General features: G+C 43.7%; 1 long non-coding RNA gene across 11 annotated transcripts in view; it reads right to left on the minus strand.

Annotated features, from left to right (window-relative positions):
- Positions 1-3302, minus strand: part of LOC137315792 (uncharacterized) — a 59126-nt gene extending 55824 nt beyond the window's left edge. For 4 of the 11 annotated variants that reach the window (XR_010961467.1, XR_010961466.1, XR_010961470.1 and 1 more), the window contains exons 1-2: positions 2982-3302; positions 2509-2550 (exon numbers count right to left, since the gene is read on the minus strand). This is a non-coding gene — a long non-coding RNA (uncharacterized lncRNA). The remainder of the gene's footprint in view (positions 1-2508; positions 2551-2981) is intronic. The other 7 variants (XR_010961468.1, XR_010961459.1, XR_010961472.1 and 4 more) reach the window with 4 other exon arrangements.
- Positions 3303-16742: the final 13440 nt, after the last annotated feature.

Raw genomic sequence — 16742 nt, forward strand, 5'->3', positions numbered from 1 at the left:
GACTGAAAGCTTGGTCAACGGGGTGGGTTTTGAGGAGAGTCTTTAAAGGATAGGGAAGTGGAGGGGTAGAGCGGTTTATAGAAGGAATTCGAGAATGTAGGGCCTGGCTGAATGCAGAGTCACCAATGATGGAGCAAAAGAAGAAGGGGGCGTTCTTGGAGGGTTAGAAGCAGTTACAGAGACTGGAAGGGGCAAGGCCACAAAGGGATTTAAACATCATGAGAATTTTAAATTTAAGGCATTGGGGAACCAGGAGCCAATATAGGCTAGCAATGGGTGAGCAGGACTTGGTGCAGGATAGGATATGGGCAGCAGAGGTTTGGATGAGCTGAAGTATACGGAGGGCAGAGGATGGGAGGCATGCCAGAAGAGCCTTGGAATAGTCGAGTCTGGAAGTGACTAGTTTCTGGTTTCCTCGTCTATAACCCTTTCTTTTATTTAAAGACTCTGTTTTTCTCAGCTACCTCCATCTTCAAAGTTGTTTTTGACAAGCTGCAAACAGTTTCTGCAAGCTGGAACATAAAATCCAGGAAGTGAAAGGTACAACACAAATCATTTGTAAAAAGTTATAGACAGCAAAAAAAAGTAAGAAATAATTGAATTAAAGGGACAGAAGGAAAAAGTAAAAAAAATATTAATTTTTTTTAAAACAATGTTAATGAACAAAAACTATTAAAATGAGGAATGAGATTCCACATTTTTAAAAGTTAATTTTTAATTGTTTGGTTAAAACTTAGTTTAGACCTGGTATTTTTAAGTATACCTGTTTTGTGGTGATATTAGTTACTTTCCAGCTGGGCAGAAGAGCAAGTTGGCACTGGTTAATTGATTCCAACCGGTGATATCCCTTTAATGTGAAGCTGTCATGTCGCCAGTGAACCAGAAGAAGCAAATTCCAGTTTTCCACATTGCTCCTTTGTTTCGCCACTAACAAAGGTAAGTGCTATTGAACTCACCGTTATTTTTAAACCAACTTCCAGCCCAATGGTTCATTCCATTTTGGGGGGAAAGAAAGAAAAGGGTGATTGCAAAAAACTAGCAGATTATCTAGGGATTTGTTTGAATTAATGGCAATCTGAAGAACTCATTCCACAAAGGATTCCTTAACATTTAGGGTAAATGCACCCCTTGGTTTAGTACTGCATCATTGAAGTTCCCAGATTAAAACCTCAGTCTTTGCTGAGTTAGCTGATCTAAACGGAGGCAAAAATGCAATGTTTTCATCTGCATCAAATTAGGGAGAATTTCTGTACTATATTTTACAAACATACGAAATTGACAGGCAGGAAAAGACCAGCTGGTCCATCAAGCATGCCCCACACTCAATGGTTGGAGAATCGTGACTAGACACTTCCTCCCCTCCCAAACAAGAGAAAAAACCCAGGGCCAATAAGGGAAAAAAATACTCTGGAAAATTCCTCTCCGACTCCCTCAGGCGGTTGAAACCAGTCCAGGAGACCACATGAACCAAGTGCTATTTATAAAGATGCTTGCCTTCTATATGACACGATGTCTGCCCCAGTTAATAACTGGTCCAGCTCCCTCTTGAAGGCATGCAGTGTTAGCATCCAGCATACCAATCAGCAATGTATTCCAGAGGCTCACTACTCTGAGAAAAGAAGAACCGCCTAACATCCAGTCTATGCCTACTCTTACATAGTTTAAACTCACATTCCTGGTCCTCCCCAATTAAACCTGGTCCTCCCCAATTAAACTGGAATAATCTATCAATAGACACACTATCCAGCCCTTTAATTATTTTATAAACTTCTATCAGATCACTAAGACTTTGCTGCTCTAAAGTAAATAGACCAAGGTCTTTAAGCCTATCAAAGTAGCTGAGGTTCTTTAAGATAGGAATCATTCTCATAGATCTCCTATGGACCTTTTCCAAGGCCACTATATCACCCATGTGATTAAGTAGGTATGATAAATTTAATTTAAAAGTTGGCTTTAGTTAGTTGTAGTGGAAAGAGTTTCCCCATGTCTCTCTCAGGGGAATGGATAAAACTGACCATAGTGTCAATGAAAAGCTGTGGCACTGTTGATATTCAGAAATAGATTTAAATTAAAGTTTGTTTGGTGGCTGGGCAGCACGTCTTTGAAATGCTAACGTACATGAGTCCACAGACTGGGAGAGTAGACAAAATTCATTACCGATCAGGGGATATGCTTGCATGCCTACCTGAAATGAAGCTTTGATAATTCAATCTCCAGTTTCTTTTAGTCTTTTGAAAAAGCAAAGCAACTCTCAAATCCTTACAGAATGAGAGGGCACAACCTTCAGGTTATGCCAATACAGACTGCTAGCTGGGAATGCTGAGTTTTCCTCATCATGTTAAATATCGACACAATAATGTCATTGGAAAATAGCGACAACAGGACGTGCATGCCATACACAGGATTTTTAATAAGAAAGGTACATCCACAAGAACAGTAATAATGCATTGGTAAGTCAACAAATACAGAAAATTTCAGAAAACTAACAGAAAGACAGAAGTTTGATACCTCGGGGATCCTCGCAGACCTCTTACGTCTAGCAAATCCTGGCTATGGAACCGATGATTTAACAGGATGAAAAAAAAATGAATATTCAGATTAAATTCTTTGCTCTTCAAGTTACTTGGTTACCATGCAGAACTATTCAACGTTTGCAAATTTAAGTTCAGGAAGGTGTTCTTTAATAAACTAGTGTTTATTTTGATGGCTTCCATGTGCTTTTTATTATTCACAGGATACAGCATATTAATTTTAATCAATCAGGAACAGACTTGGTGTGTGGGAAAATTGCCTTTCACATTTCACTAAATAGAAAGGGTCATTAATCTGGTAATACCATCCGCCGGATCAGTTTACAGTCATTACGTACTTACTGAACTACATTTTCACTTTACAATAAATATACAAGAAAGGTTATCAGTCCTGTATAAAGTAGGTGGGTGTGAAAGAGTGGGGTATCCTCCACATACTGGTTTACTTACCTCAACAGCAGCGATTCGCCACCTCACCCACTTCCCCCGTTCCGAGCGCTTTGCAGGCGGCGCTCACCCGGCCAGCTCTGTAGCCTGGGCCCTGGGGCCGCGACGGTGGCTCAGTTCGAGCCTTTTCCCGCGGGGAAGGGTTAATAGCTGAGCTCAGTCCATCCAGAGACCGCTCGGCCTTAAAAAAAAAGAGCGGTTGCAACCCCCTCTGCCCGGGGTACAAACGGTCAAAGGGAAACCTCCGCACCACCAAAAGCGCGTCTCCGTCCCCGACCATTACACAGCCCGCGCGCGCCCCGCACGGACACCTGGGATTGTCTCGCGCTACGTGGCACTCAGTCCCAGCAGCGCCCCGTCAGCGGAGCTTGGTCGCTTCTAGAAATTACCTGCAAGCGGCGGTTTGTTACTATTATTACTGATGGTAACCTGGGAGTGGCGGTTTGTTACTATTATTACTAATCTGGGAGCGACGGGTTGTCAGTATTATTACTCATGGCAGCCTGGAAGTGCTTTGTTGCTATTATTACTGATAATCTGGGCATGCTGCTTTGTTACTATTATTGCTGATAGTAATAATTAGTAATCAGTAATTACTGATAGTAATAATAGACTATTGACAACGCGGCAGATATGCCTCGTCCATGACGTCACGCAGCCAGCACTGCATCGCACTTTTGCCAACACATGGTTAAAGACCCTTTTCAATTATTATTGACAACAACAACTTGCATTTATATAGCACCTTTAATGTAGTAAAATGTCCCAAGGCACTTTACAGGAGTGTTATATAACAAAATGAGACATCGAGCCATATACGGAGATATTAGGACAGGTGACCAAAAGGTTGGTCAAAGAGGTAAGTTTCAAGAAGCGTCTTAAAGGAGGAGAGGTGGAGAGGTTTATGGAGGGAATTCCAGAGTTTAGGCCTAGGCAACTCAAGGCATGGCTGTCAGTGGTGGAGCCATTAAAATCAAGGATGCGCAGGAGGCCAGAAATGTAGGATCTTGGAGGGTTGTAATGCTGGAGGATGTTACAGAGATAGGGAGGGGCGAGGCCATGGAGGGATTGGAAAACAAGGATGAGAATTTTAAAATCGAGTTGTTGCCGGACCAGGAGCCAAAGTAGTTCAGCGAGCACAGGAGTGATGGCAATGTTTTTGTCACTAGACACGTCCAACCCTGAGATGTTCCCTTACCACTCCCAACCAGTAACATCTTTTAAGTCATGACACTATAATGCCACTGATGTCGTCTCCTCCTGACACTTACAAATATCTCAGGAGCTCACTGGAGTGGCAGTTCAATTTTCTCCAAGCAAGAATTATAATCTCTGTGCATAAATCTATTCAGAGATGATAATTAGTGCAGTTCTTAGTTTAGATAAATATGTATAGTTATTACCAAGTTATAGTCCTCTCTCAACCTCTCCACCATCTCTGATTTGTCACACTGCTTGTCCGACATTCAGTACTGGATAAGCAGAAATTTGCTCGAACTAAATATTGTGAAAACAGAAGCCATTGTCTTCGGTCCCCACCACAAACTCCGTTCCCTAGCCGCCGAATCCATCCCGCACCCTGGTTACTGTCTGAGGCTGAACCTTCGCAACCTTGACGTCTTATTTGACCGTTCACAACCTTGACGTCTTATTTGACCCTAAGATGAACTACCAACCACGTATCTGCTCCGTCACCAAGACCGCTTACTTCCACCTCTGTAACATCGTCCATCTCTGCCCCTACCTCAGCTCATCTGCTGCTGAAACCCTCATCCATGCCTTTGTTACCGCTGGACTTGACTATTCCAAAGCTCTCCTGGCCAGCCTCCAATCTTTTTTTTTATTTGTTCACGGGATGTGGGCGTCGCTGGCAAGGCCAGCATTTATTGCCCATCCCTAATTGCCCTCGAGAAGGTGGTGGTGAGCGGCCTTCTTGAACCGCTGCAGTCCACCTTCATAAACTTTATTTTATCCAAAACTCTGCTGCCAATATCCTAACTCACACCAAGTTCCGTTCCCCCATCACTCCTGTGCTCGCTGACCTACATTGTCATCTGGTTCGGCAATGCCTCAATTTTAAAATTCTCATCCTTGTTTTCAAATTCCTGCATGGTCTCGCCCCATCCTATCTCTGTAACCTCCTCCAGCACTATAGCCCTCCAAGATCTCTGCGCTCCTCCAATTCTAGCCTCTTGCGCATCCCCGATTTTAATCACTCCACAATTGCCTTCAGCTGCCTAGGCCCTAAGTGTTGGAATTCCCCCCAAACTCTCGTCCTCTCGTTCCTCTTTTAAGAGGCTCCTTAATACCTACCTCTTTGACCAAGCTTTTGCTCACCTATCGTATCTCCTTATGTGGCTCAATGTCAAATTTTGTTTGATACTGCTCTGGTGTAGCACCTTGGGACATTTTACTACATTGAAGGCACTATATAAATGCAAATTGTTGTTATTGTTAGTTGTTGTGTTTCTATTATTGATATTTAACAATTGAAAATTGTTCACGCAGTTGTAATTATTCAAAAAACATGCACTTTTTTCATGAAAGAATATATAGAAACCTAAATATACTGTTTCTAATTTTTTCCTCATGTCTGATTTCTTGCATCTAAAATCCAAAGAGACATTGCTGCACATATTATTTTACTAGTGTCCATTCATGCAGCTATTTTGCCTGCCTTCAGTATCCAAAAAGGATTTAATTAATGCCTCAAATGCATTAAACTGTTTGAAGTCATAATAGATAAATCAATAGGATTGAAGCTATAATCATCAGGCTGGGACCCCAGCTTTTCATTTTATATATTATAACACCTTGTTCTGGAATCAAAAGGAATTTGTCTAAGTTTGCAGATGATATTAAGATGGGTGATATAGGGGTGGATTTTATAAATTAGCACTCCTGTGCAGAGCTTTGCATGACAAGATATGGAGATCACAGCATCCATGATTTTCCATTCAAATGAATGGAATATTGTGCAGGAGGTGCTGATGTCCACACCCGAATTCTTGCTATGCACTCATATCACATAAAGCACTGAACTGGGAGCGTCCGATAAAAGGCGGGATTTCAGAGCGCTGAGAACAGCTGAGAGGAGCCGAGCCGAGCGGAGGGAGCGTCCGATAAAAGGCGGGATTTCAGAGCGCTGAGAACAGCTGAGAGGAGCCGAGCCGAGCGGAGGGAGCGTCCGATAAAAGGCGGGATTTCAGAGCGCTGAGAACAGCCGAGCCGAGCGGAGGGAGCGTCCGATAAAAGGCGGGATTTCAGAGCGCTGAGAACAGCTGAGAGGAGCCGAGCCCAGCGGAGGGAGCGTCCGATAAAAGGCGGGATTTCAGAGCGCTGAGAACAGCTGAGAGGAGCCGAGCCGAGCGGAGCTGCGACCGAGTTCGAAGTGACGTCAGGAATCAGATCGGGACGCGACACAGGGGAGGCACCTGATTGGTGAGTAGGTTCAGGTGAGTATTTCTCCTTATCTACAGTAACTGAAGTAAAAGGAAAGGGAAGGTCTGCAGGTCTTATAGGATTGTAAACAATTTTACAACACCAAGTTATAGTCCAGCAATTTTATTTTAAATTCTTATAGGAAGTAGCGTTTATTTTTTAGTGAATCAATTTAAAGGAGTAAACTCCTTAAAGGGAGTGGTAAGTAGTTTTTCTTTCCTTTTTTTTTCTCTTGACATTGTAGTTGTTCTTCAGCTAATTTAAGGGTTAAGTCATGGCAGGAGATCCCAGCGCCGTGTCATGTTCCTCTTGTGGGATGTGGGAATTCAGGGCTCCTTCCTGTATCCCTGATTCCTTCACCTGCGGGAAGTGTGTCCAGCTGCAGCTATTGTTTGACCGCTTGACGGCTCTGGAGCTGCGGATGGACTCACTTTGGAGCATCCGCGATGCTGAGAAAGTCGTGGATAGCACGTTCAGTGAGTTGGTCACACCGCAGATAAAAATTACTGAGGGAGATAGTGAATGGGTGACCAACAGACAGAGGAAGAGTAGGAAGGCAGTGCAGGGGTCCCCTGCGGTCATCTCCCTCCAAAACAGGTATACCGTTTTGGATACTGTTGGCGGAGATGGCTCACCAGGGGAAGGTGGCAGTGGCCAGGTTCATGGCACCGTGGCTGGCTCTGCTGCACAGGAGGGCAGGAAAAAGAGTGGCAGAGCTATAGTGATAGGGGACTCGATTGTAAGGGGAATAGACAGGCGTTTCTACGGACGCAACCGAGACTCCAGGATGGTATGTTGCCTCCCTGGTGCAAGGGTCAAGGATGTCTCGGAGCGGCTGCAGGACATTCTGGAGGGGGAGGGTGAACAGCCAGTTGTCGTGGTGCATATAGGCACCAACGATATAGGTAAAAAACAGGATGAGGTCCTACAAGCTGAATTTAGGGAGTTAGGAGTTAAACTAAAGAGTAGGACCTCAAAGGTAGTAATCTCAGGATTGCTACCAGTGCCACGGGTTAGTCAGAGTAGGAATGACAGGATAGCTAAGATGAATACGTGGCTTGAGAGATGGTGCAAGCTGGAGGGATTCAAATTCCTGGGCCATTGGAACCGGTTCTGGGGGAGGTGGGACCAGTACAAATTGGACGGTCTGCATCTGGGCAGGACTGGAACCAATGTCCTAGGGGGAGTGTTTGCCAGTGCTGTTGGGGAGGGTTTAAACTAATGTGGCAGGGGGATGGGAACCGATGCAGGAAGTCAGTGGGAAATAAAGTGGTGACAGAAACAAAAGGCAGTAAGGGAGAGTGTACAGAACATGACCGGACAGATGGTCTGAGAAAGCAGGGCAAAGACCAAGGGAAGTCTAGATTAAACTGCATTTATTTCAATGCAAGAAGTCTGATGGGCAAGGCAGATGAACTCAGGGCATGGATGGGTACATGGGACTGGGATGTTATAGCTATTACTGAAACATGGCTAAGGGAGGGGCAGGACTGGCAGCTCAATGTTCCAGGGTACAGATGCTATAGGAAAGATAGAGCAGGAGGTAAGAGAGGAGGGGGAGTTGCGTTCTTGATTAGGGAGAACATCACGGCAGTAGTGAGAGGGGATATATCCGAGGGTTCGCCCACTGAGTCCATATGGGTAGAACTGAAAAATAAGAAGGGAGAGATCACTTTGATAGGATTGTACTACAGACCCCCAAATAGTCAACGGGAAATTGAGGAGCAAATATGTAAGGAGATTACAGACAGCTGCAAGAAAAATAGGGTGGTAATAGTAGGGGACTTTAACTTTCCCAACATTGACTGGGACAGCCATAGCATTAGGGGCTTGGATGGAGAGAAATTTGTTGAGTGTATTCAGGAGGAATTTCTCATTCAGTATGTGGATGGCCCGACTAGAGAGGGGGCAAAACTTGACCTCCTCTTGGGAAATAAGGAAGGGCAGGTGACAGAAGTGTTAGTGAGGGATCACTTTGGGACCAGTGATCATAATTCCATTAGTTTTAAGATAGCTATGGAGAAGGATAGGTCTGGCCCAAAAGTTAAAATTCTAAATTGGGGAAAGGCCAATTTTGATGGTATTAGACAGGAACTTTCAGAAGTTGATTGGGAGAGTCTGTTGGCAGGCAAAGGGACGTCTGGTAAGTGGGAGGCTTTCAAAAGTGTGTTAACCAGGGTTCAGGGTAAGCACATTCCTTATAAAGTGAAGGGCAAGGCTGGTAGAAGTAGGGAACCTTGGATGACTCGGGAGATTGAGGCACTAGTCAAAAATAAGAAGGAGGCATATGACATGCATAGGCAGCTGGGATCAAGTGGATCCCTTGAAGAGTATAGAGATTGCCGGAGTAGAGTTAAGAGAGAAATCAGGAGGGCAAAAAGGGGATATGAGATTGCTTTGGCAGATCAGGCAAAGGTGAATCCAAAGAGCTTCTACAAATACATAAAGGGCAAAAGGGTAACTAGGGAGAGAGTAGGGCCTCTTAAGGATCAACAAGGTCATCTATGTGCGGAACCACAAGAGATGGGTGAGATCCTGAATGAATATTTCACATCGGTATTTACGGTTGAGAAAGGCATGGATGTTAGGGAACTTGGGGAAATAAATAGTGATGTCTTGAGGAGTGTACATATTACAGAGAGGGAGGTGCTGGAAGTCTTAACGCGCATCAAGGTAGATAAATCTCCGGGACCTGATGAAATGTATCCCAGGACGTTATGGGAGGTTAGGGAGGAAATTGCGGGTCCCCTAGCAGAGATATTTGAATCATCCACCGCTACAGGTGAGGTGCCTGAAGATTGGAGGGTAGCAAATGTTGTGCCTTTGCTTAAGAAGGGCGGCAGGGAAAAGCCTGGGAACTACAGACCAGTGAGCCTGACATCTGTAGTGGGTAAGTTGTTAGAGGGTATTCTGAGGGACAGAATCTACAGGCATTTGGAGAGGCAGGGACTAATTAGGAACAGTCAGCATGGTTTTGTGAGAGGAAAATCATGTCTCACGAATTTGATTGAGTTTTTTGAAGGGGTAACCAAGAAGATAGATGAGGGCTGTGCAGTAGACGTGGTCTACATGGACTTCAGCAAAGCATTTGACAAGGTACCGCATGGTAGGTTGTTACATAAGGTTAAATCTCATGGGATCCAAGGTGAGGTCGCCAATTGGATACAAAATTGGCTTGACGACAGAAGACAGAGGGTGGTTGTCGAGGGTTGTTTTTCAAACTGGATGCCTGTGTCCAGCGGTGTGCCTCAGGGATCGGTGCTGGGTCCGCTGTTATTTGTTATTTATATTAATGATTTGGATGAGAATTTAGGAGGCATGGTTAGTAAGTTTGCAGATGACACCAAGATTGGTGGCATTGTGGACAGTGAAGAAGGTTATCTAGGATTGCAACGGGATCTTGATAAATTGGGCCAGTGGGCCGATGAATGGCAGATGGAGTTTAATTTAGATAAATGTGAGGTGATGCATTTTGGTAGATCGAATCGGGCCAGGACCTACTCCGTTAATGGTAGGGCGTTGGGGAGAGTTATAGAACAAAGAGATCTAGGAGTACAGATTCATAGCTCCTTGAAAGTGGAGTCACAGGTGGATAGGGTGGTGAAGAAGGCATTCAGCATGCTTGGTTTCATTGGTCAGAACATTGAATGCAGGAGTTGGGATGTCTTGTTGAAGTTGTACAGGGCATTGGTGAGGCCACACTTGGAGTACTGTGTACAGTTCTGGTCACCCTATTATAGAAAGGATATTATTAAACTAGAAAGAGTGCAGAAAAGATTTACTAGGATGCTACCGGGACTTGATGGTTTGACTTACAGGGAGAGGTTAGACAGACTGGGACTTTATTCCCTGGAGAGTAGGAGGTTAAGGGGTGATCTTATAGAAGTCTATAAAATAATGAGGGGCATAGATAAGGTCGATAGTCAAAATCTTTTCCCAAAGGTAGGGGAGTCTATAACGAGGGGGCACAGATTTAAAGTGAGAGGGGAGAGATACAAAAGGATCCAGAGGGGCAATTTTTTCACTCAAAGGGTGGTGAGTGTCTGGAACGAGCTGCCAGAGGCAGTAGTAGAGGCGGGTACAATTTTGTCTTTTAAAAAGCATTTGGACAGTTACATGGGTAAGATGGGTCTCGAGGGATATGGGCCAAGTGCAGGCAATTGGGACTAGCTTAGTGGTATAAACTGGGCGACATGGACATGTTGGGCCGAAGGGCCTGTTTCCATGTTGTAACTTCTATGATTCTATGATTCTATGATTCTACAACTCTTAATATGGATCTGAACCCCTGCTTGATGCTGGCCATCTCTGTCAGCACTGACTAGCTTCTCCATTTACTTACCCCCACCCCCCCACCTCTCCCATTGATCTACAGTGGTAGCGTTGATTTCCAAACTTCTCAACAAACTCTGTCCATGTTGGCTCCTGCTCCTGCTGTACTCCCATTGGATTAACAGCCAGACAGCAAACTCTTCTAAGACACTCTGCGTGGGAGTTTTCAGTTTCAGGCATGGGTACAGAGTGGGGATTGTTCCCCATAACTTCTCTTTTTTTTTATTCGTTCATGGGATGTGGGCGTCGCTGGCGAGGCCAGCATTTATTGCCCATCCCTAATTGCCCTTGAGAAAGTGGTGGTGAGCCACCTTCTTGAACCGCTGCAGTCCGTGTGGTGACGGTTCTCCCACAGTGCTGTTAGGAAGGAAGTTCTAGGATTTTGACCCAGCGACGATGAAGGAACGGTGAAATATTTCCAAGTCGGGATGGTGTGTGACTTGGAGGGGAATGTGCAGGTGGTGTTGTTCCCGTGTGCCTGCTGCTCTTGTCCTTCTAGGTGGTAGAGATCGCAGGTTTGGGAGGTGCTGTCGAAGAACCCTTGGCGAATTGCTGCAGTGCATCCTGTGGATGGTACACACTGCAGCCACTGTGCGCCGGTGGTGAAGGGTGGTGGATGGGGTGCCAATCAAGCAGGCTGCTTTGTCCCGGATGGTGTCGAGCTTCTTGAGTGTTGTTGGAGCTGTACTCAAGCAAGTGGAGAGTATTCCATCACACTCCTGACTTGTGCCTTGTAGATGGTGGAAAGGCTTTAGGGAGTCAGGAGGTGAGTCACTGCCACAGAATACCCAGCCTCTGACCTGTTCTTGTAGCCACAGTATTTATATGGCTGGTCCAGTTAAGTTTCTGGTCAATGGTGACCCCCAGGATATTGATGGTGGATGGATTCAGCGATGGTAATGACGTTGATTGTCAAGGGGAGATGGTTAGACTCTCTCTTGTTGGAGATGGTCATTACCTGGCACTTGTCTGGCGCGAATGTTACTTGCCACTTATGAGCCCAAGCCTGGATGTTGTCCAGGTCTTGCTGCATGCGGGCTCGGACTGCTTCATTATCTGAGGGGTTGCGAATGGAACTGAACACTGTGCAATCATCAGCGAACATCCCCATTTCTGTCCTTATGATGGAGGGAAGGTCATTGATGAAGCAGCTGAAGATGGTTGGGCCTAGGACACTGCCCTGAGGAAGTCCTGCAGCAATGCCCTGGGGCTGAGATGATTGGCCTCCAACAACCACTACCATCTTCCTTTGTGCTAGGTATGACTCCAGCCACTGGAGAGTTTTCCCCCTGATTCCCACTGACTTCAATTTTTCTAGGGCCCCTTGGTGCCATACTCGGTCAAATGCTGCCTTGATGTCAAGGGCAGTCACTCTCACCTCACCTCTGGAATTCAGCTCTTTTGTCCATGTTTGGACCAAGGCTGAAATGAAGTCTGGAGCCGAGTGGTCCTGGCGGAACCCAAACTGAGCATTGGTGAGCAGGTTATTGGTGAGTAACTCTTTGGTTGTGCTCTTCCCTCCCACAAACCCAGTAGATTCCCCTTCTTATCTAGGAGAGTCTCTGCTGGACAACGATCTGGAAGGTCCTCCTAATACTTAAGCGTCCTTTCTCAACTCATCTCTGATGTCCTTCAATGCTGCCTCCCCACTTTGTGCAAGACCTAGGGACGCATCATGTGCCTTTTCTCTAATGCCTACAGAAGGCTGCTTCCCCTAGCTAGTGAGTTATTTTATGACACCCCCCCCCACCCCACTAACAATTTGGAATGACACATATGAGCAACTTGAGAATATGACTAACCGCATCAGGTTTTTCACACTCCACTGAGCTTCTCTACACTGTCAGTCATCAATTTGGAATTTGTACTCCAAGTCTTAACTTGTTTTGTATGACTAAAACCAAGGAAGGAAATCCTGAAGTACCCAGTAAGGAGACCAGATAGTGTGCAGGGACATGGTAGACGAAGGCTTTGCAGAAAGAGAAGGACAGAAACTACTTGTGTTATTTTGAAGTTCCCAAAAAATTGTAAGATTTCCTCCTATCGAGGACCCGAGCCCTGAACAAATTCATCAAACAGGAAAGATTCAAGATGGTAACAGTGTCATTTAACATTCAGGCAAAGTGTCCCCCAACTTGGTGGTTGCTAAGGATTTAAAAGATGCCTATTTTCACATCCCTATCTGGGCATGTCATCACAGATTTCTAAGATTCAATAGTCAGGGATGCAGCTACCAATGGAGTGCTTTCCTTTAGTCCTTTCTCAGCCCCAGTTTTTATAAAATAATCTGTTTATTGTGACACTGCACACAAGATTGCAGTGCTGGCACATTCATCCTTAGTTGGATGAATAACTGGTGAGATCTGCCCATGGAGCGTCTCTTCTGATAGCAGCCAACCATATACTTCAAACATTCCAGCGGTTTCATCATTAACCTTGAGAAGTTGCAACTGTAGCCAAGCCAAAATTTGGCACTTCTGGATGTCCTATATCAAATACTATTGGGAAAGGTTTTCCTGCCCCTGAACCAGTTACCAGTATTTCAAGTATGCCCTCTTTGGGAATGATAAGAGATTCCCATGGCATAACGAGCGTGTTCAGTCTGATGGCAGTGACCCAAAATAGAGCTTTTGGAGGTCCCTTCAATTCAATCTGCTCTGTCATTGGTCATCTCCATTATCCCAGCTAGCTCAGATCGATGAAGCCTTTGCCCAAGATTTCTGGTGGCCTCAGGAAGCCATTGTTCTTCAGGGATTCCCCTGAAAGTACCACATCCTGAGCTGACAATTGTTACAGATGCATCTTGTTGAGTTGGGCAGTATGATTTGTTGTACAGTATTCTAAAGCTTTGTTCTAGCATAAATTGGTACATGGGAAACGAAATGGTTAGAGTTGTGTATCTCCATTCTGAGACACTTACAGTCCTGTAAGTTTAGTAGAACACTTTCACTTATGCTGTGGATGCTTGAATAAACCTGCCTCTCTACCTTTCTTTTTTCTGGGGTATAAATAAAAGATACCTATAACACAATGGTTTAATTGCCATTTATTGTATAGTGTTTGTTTTATAACTTTTTGATTTTTTTATTGCATTCATAAATTGGCTTTAGTTTTTTTTACTTTATTATTTTTTCTCCGTCATTCAATTTCCCAATTTTAAATCTGCCCATTCCAAAAATAGCAGACAAACAACCTGCTACCAGACCTCTCCAAGTTCTCCTAGTAAGCCATCCACTAGTTCAGTGGTTCTCAATGTTTTCTCAAGGTGGTGCAAATAAGCGACAATAATGCCAGGACTCACAATGACTCACCATGAACCATAGCCTTAAATAGAAGTTAGTTTACAATATTTAACAAATTAAAAATTCTCACTCTATAATATCATTGAAAAAATGCACAAGTAAGACTGACAATTGACTACCTGTGTGTTGCTTTGTGGAACATTATGCAATTTGCAAAGGTTATTTTGTGACCCAAGAATTTTCCCTCTACAACTCATTTTTGGGTCACGGTTTTTTAGGAGCAACTCAGGCTGACCTATCCTCTGATCTCTTCCCCCATCCCAACCCAACCTGTGGAGAAGCACCCTGTATCTGTTTCCTGTAACATGCAGTTGAGATTGTGAACTTGTGTGCTCAAACTAGCATCATTCCTTTCTCTCTTTGGCATTGTGAAATTGATCTTTTATATTTACATTCCAAATTCAGTTATTTTAACTAAGTAAAAGAAACAATGTATTACATTGCAAGTTTTAAAAAATTGTTGCAGGTATTTGCCTCTCATATTGCTACAGCAATTAATAACATAAGAATACAGGAATGTGGGGTCAGCACAGTGTGGCAGCAATACGTTTTGGATTGGGCACCAATACAATTTGGATTGGGCACCAATACAGTACACCGTGGAACTCCTGATCTCAGCCATATCTTTCGGCAGATATGGCAAGCAGAGATTAGGAGCTTCATTACAAGGAGGGAAGCATCAACGGTATATTTATTTTGGACTTAGATTTACCCTATACTATGTTCTCTAGTCACTTTGGAGCACCATTAGAGGAGGCTTGGAAGCAGGTTGATCAGTTGACATGTTGGCCACGGTTGGTACATGGCATAGAGAAACTAGCGCATGATGACAAATAATAGAAAAAAAAGGAACATATTTCCTTTTGTTCTTTTCTGAATCAGGAATTGATCCAATTCCCTTCTGAATGTTTTAATTGAATAAACACTTACAACACTAGGTAGCTGTCTAGACCATAAGTGCTGAAGTGCTATAAAGGAGGGGGTGTGGAGTTATTGGGGGTATTGTTGAATACTCAGGTGGTGTGTTTTCCTGGGGTTGAGCAGCTCCATGGGCCAGTTTCCAAGCTAGTTTGAATTATGGCTTATATTGAAGTGACTGCAACCAGTCCAGGAAACAAGCGACTTCTCCCTTTTGGTGATGTTATCAGAGCTGCTCTGGAGGGAGGGAGACATCAAATGGTGCTTCTTCATTGGCCAACAAATTGGATGGGGGTTTTCCCCTTTTTCTCTTCTAAATGAGCTAACACTTTATGGGGTATGTTTCCATATGTGCCAGACTTGCAATAAAACTATTTTCCTCCAGTACTTTGCCTGTGTGAGCTAAATAGAGTGCCAGTAGGTTATTTAATCATGGGGGCGTCACAACTAAGCATGATCGTGCCTTAATCCAGCTTTCATACACAATCACTTTCTCCCTCGGGCTACAAAGACCCTTTATTTAAATAACGGATCCAGATGCATGTTTTAATAATGAGAACTAGAATCGTTGTCACAATTCATGAAAACTTAAAGAAACCCAACAAACTGATTTTATACATTTTTATAAATCTGAAGCAATTAAAAAACCACTGTCTCGTCTTCATAAAATGCTGGAAACTTTCAGCTATCCACTTTATCATCTTGTTTGTATCTAATTATTAATACAAATCAGCCCCAACTCATTTTAAATTCTTGATAAGTGTTTTATATAGAAGCCAAATGTTCCCCTTTCATTCTCCTAAAAATCTTAATCGTAGTCACCATAGAGAGAAAGGCCTCATCTCAGTTTAATTCCTAACACATTACCCAGCAACCTATCAAGCAGTCTCTAGAGGTACAAAATGTTTATTTTGATTCTGTAGATGCTGAATATGTGGTTGAAAAAAAGACCACTCAGCCACTGTGATTGAGGCTTGGTGGCCCCTATTTAAAAAAAAATAATATTGGTTCTGATTACTGTTACTGGAGATCCGTTATAGCATTAGTAAATTATACTTCTGATTGGTTAGCAGTGGAGCAATGTAATAGGGGTCGGGAACTGACTGACACTGTGTGTTAGCATGTTGCCCTTTCATTTAAGAGGCGCCGGTTTGAATTCTCGCTTCAGCTGTCCTCAGTGAAATGAGTTTAGATGATCTCAGCTTAGTTTATAAGTGCGAGTGCACAGAAGAAAAAAGAGTTTCACTCAATGATAGTGTGAGCAATGGGAATGCCACAGTGTTGCAATAGGAAATAGTCTTCTGAGACGGGAGTTGCACTTTGTTGGGACAATGTGGAGTTCCTTACTGCCTGATATATACCCGACCTGACAATGTAAACAGCAAACACTATGTACAAAAAATGGGGATAAGTTCAATTTCCTAGAAATTATATCCCTAATTTGGAGCACAGCATAATATCTAGTACACACATATAAATAGTCCTGTTATTTTCTAGAATGGGGATGATTGTTAACGAGGATCTGATATTTTTGCTGAGGACGTTTCAACTGCATATCTAGTTTTGTTCGTACAGCCCATCTATTGGCTACAAAAGCATTTCCCAATGTGTGTTGAATAAATTTGCACTGGTTTAAGTCTCAGAGAATTGCAGTAACATTTCAGCACCACACTCAAAATGTCATAAGATTAGAGTGTTTCATTTTCAGCCCAGACAAACGTTAGAAATAGAAATCTGGCCTATGGGATTCATATGGCTTATGACATTAGGT

Source organism: Heptranchias perlo, chromosome 3 (assembly GCF_035084215.1).
Source record: "Heptranchias perlo isolate sHepPer1 chromosome 3, sHepPer1.hap1, whole genome shotgun sequence".
NCBI classification, from domain to species: Eukaryota; Metazoa; Chordata; class Chondrichthyes; order Hexanchiformes; family Hexanchidae; genus Heptranchias; species Heptranchias perlo.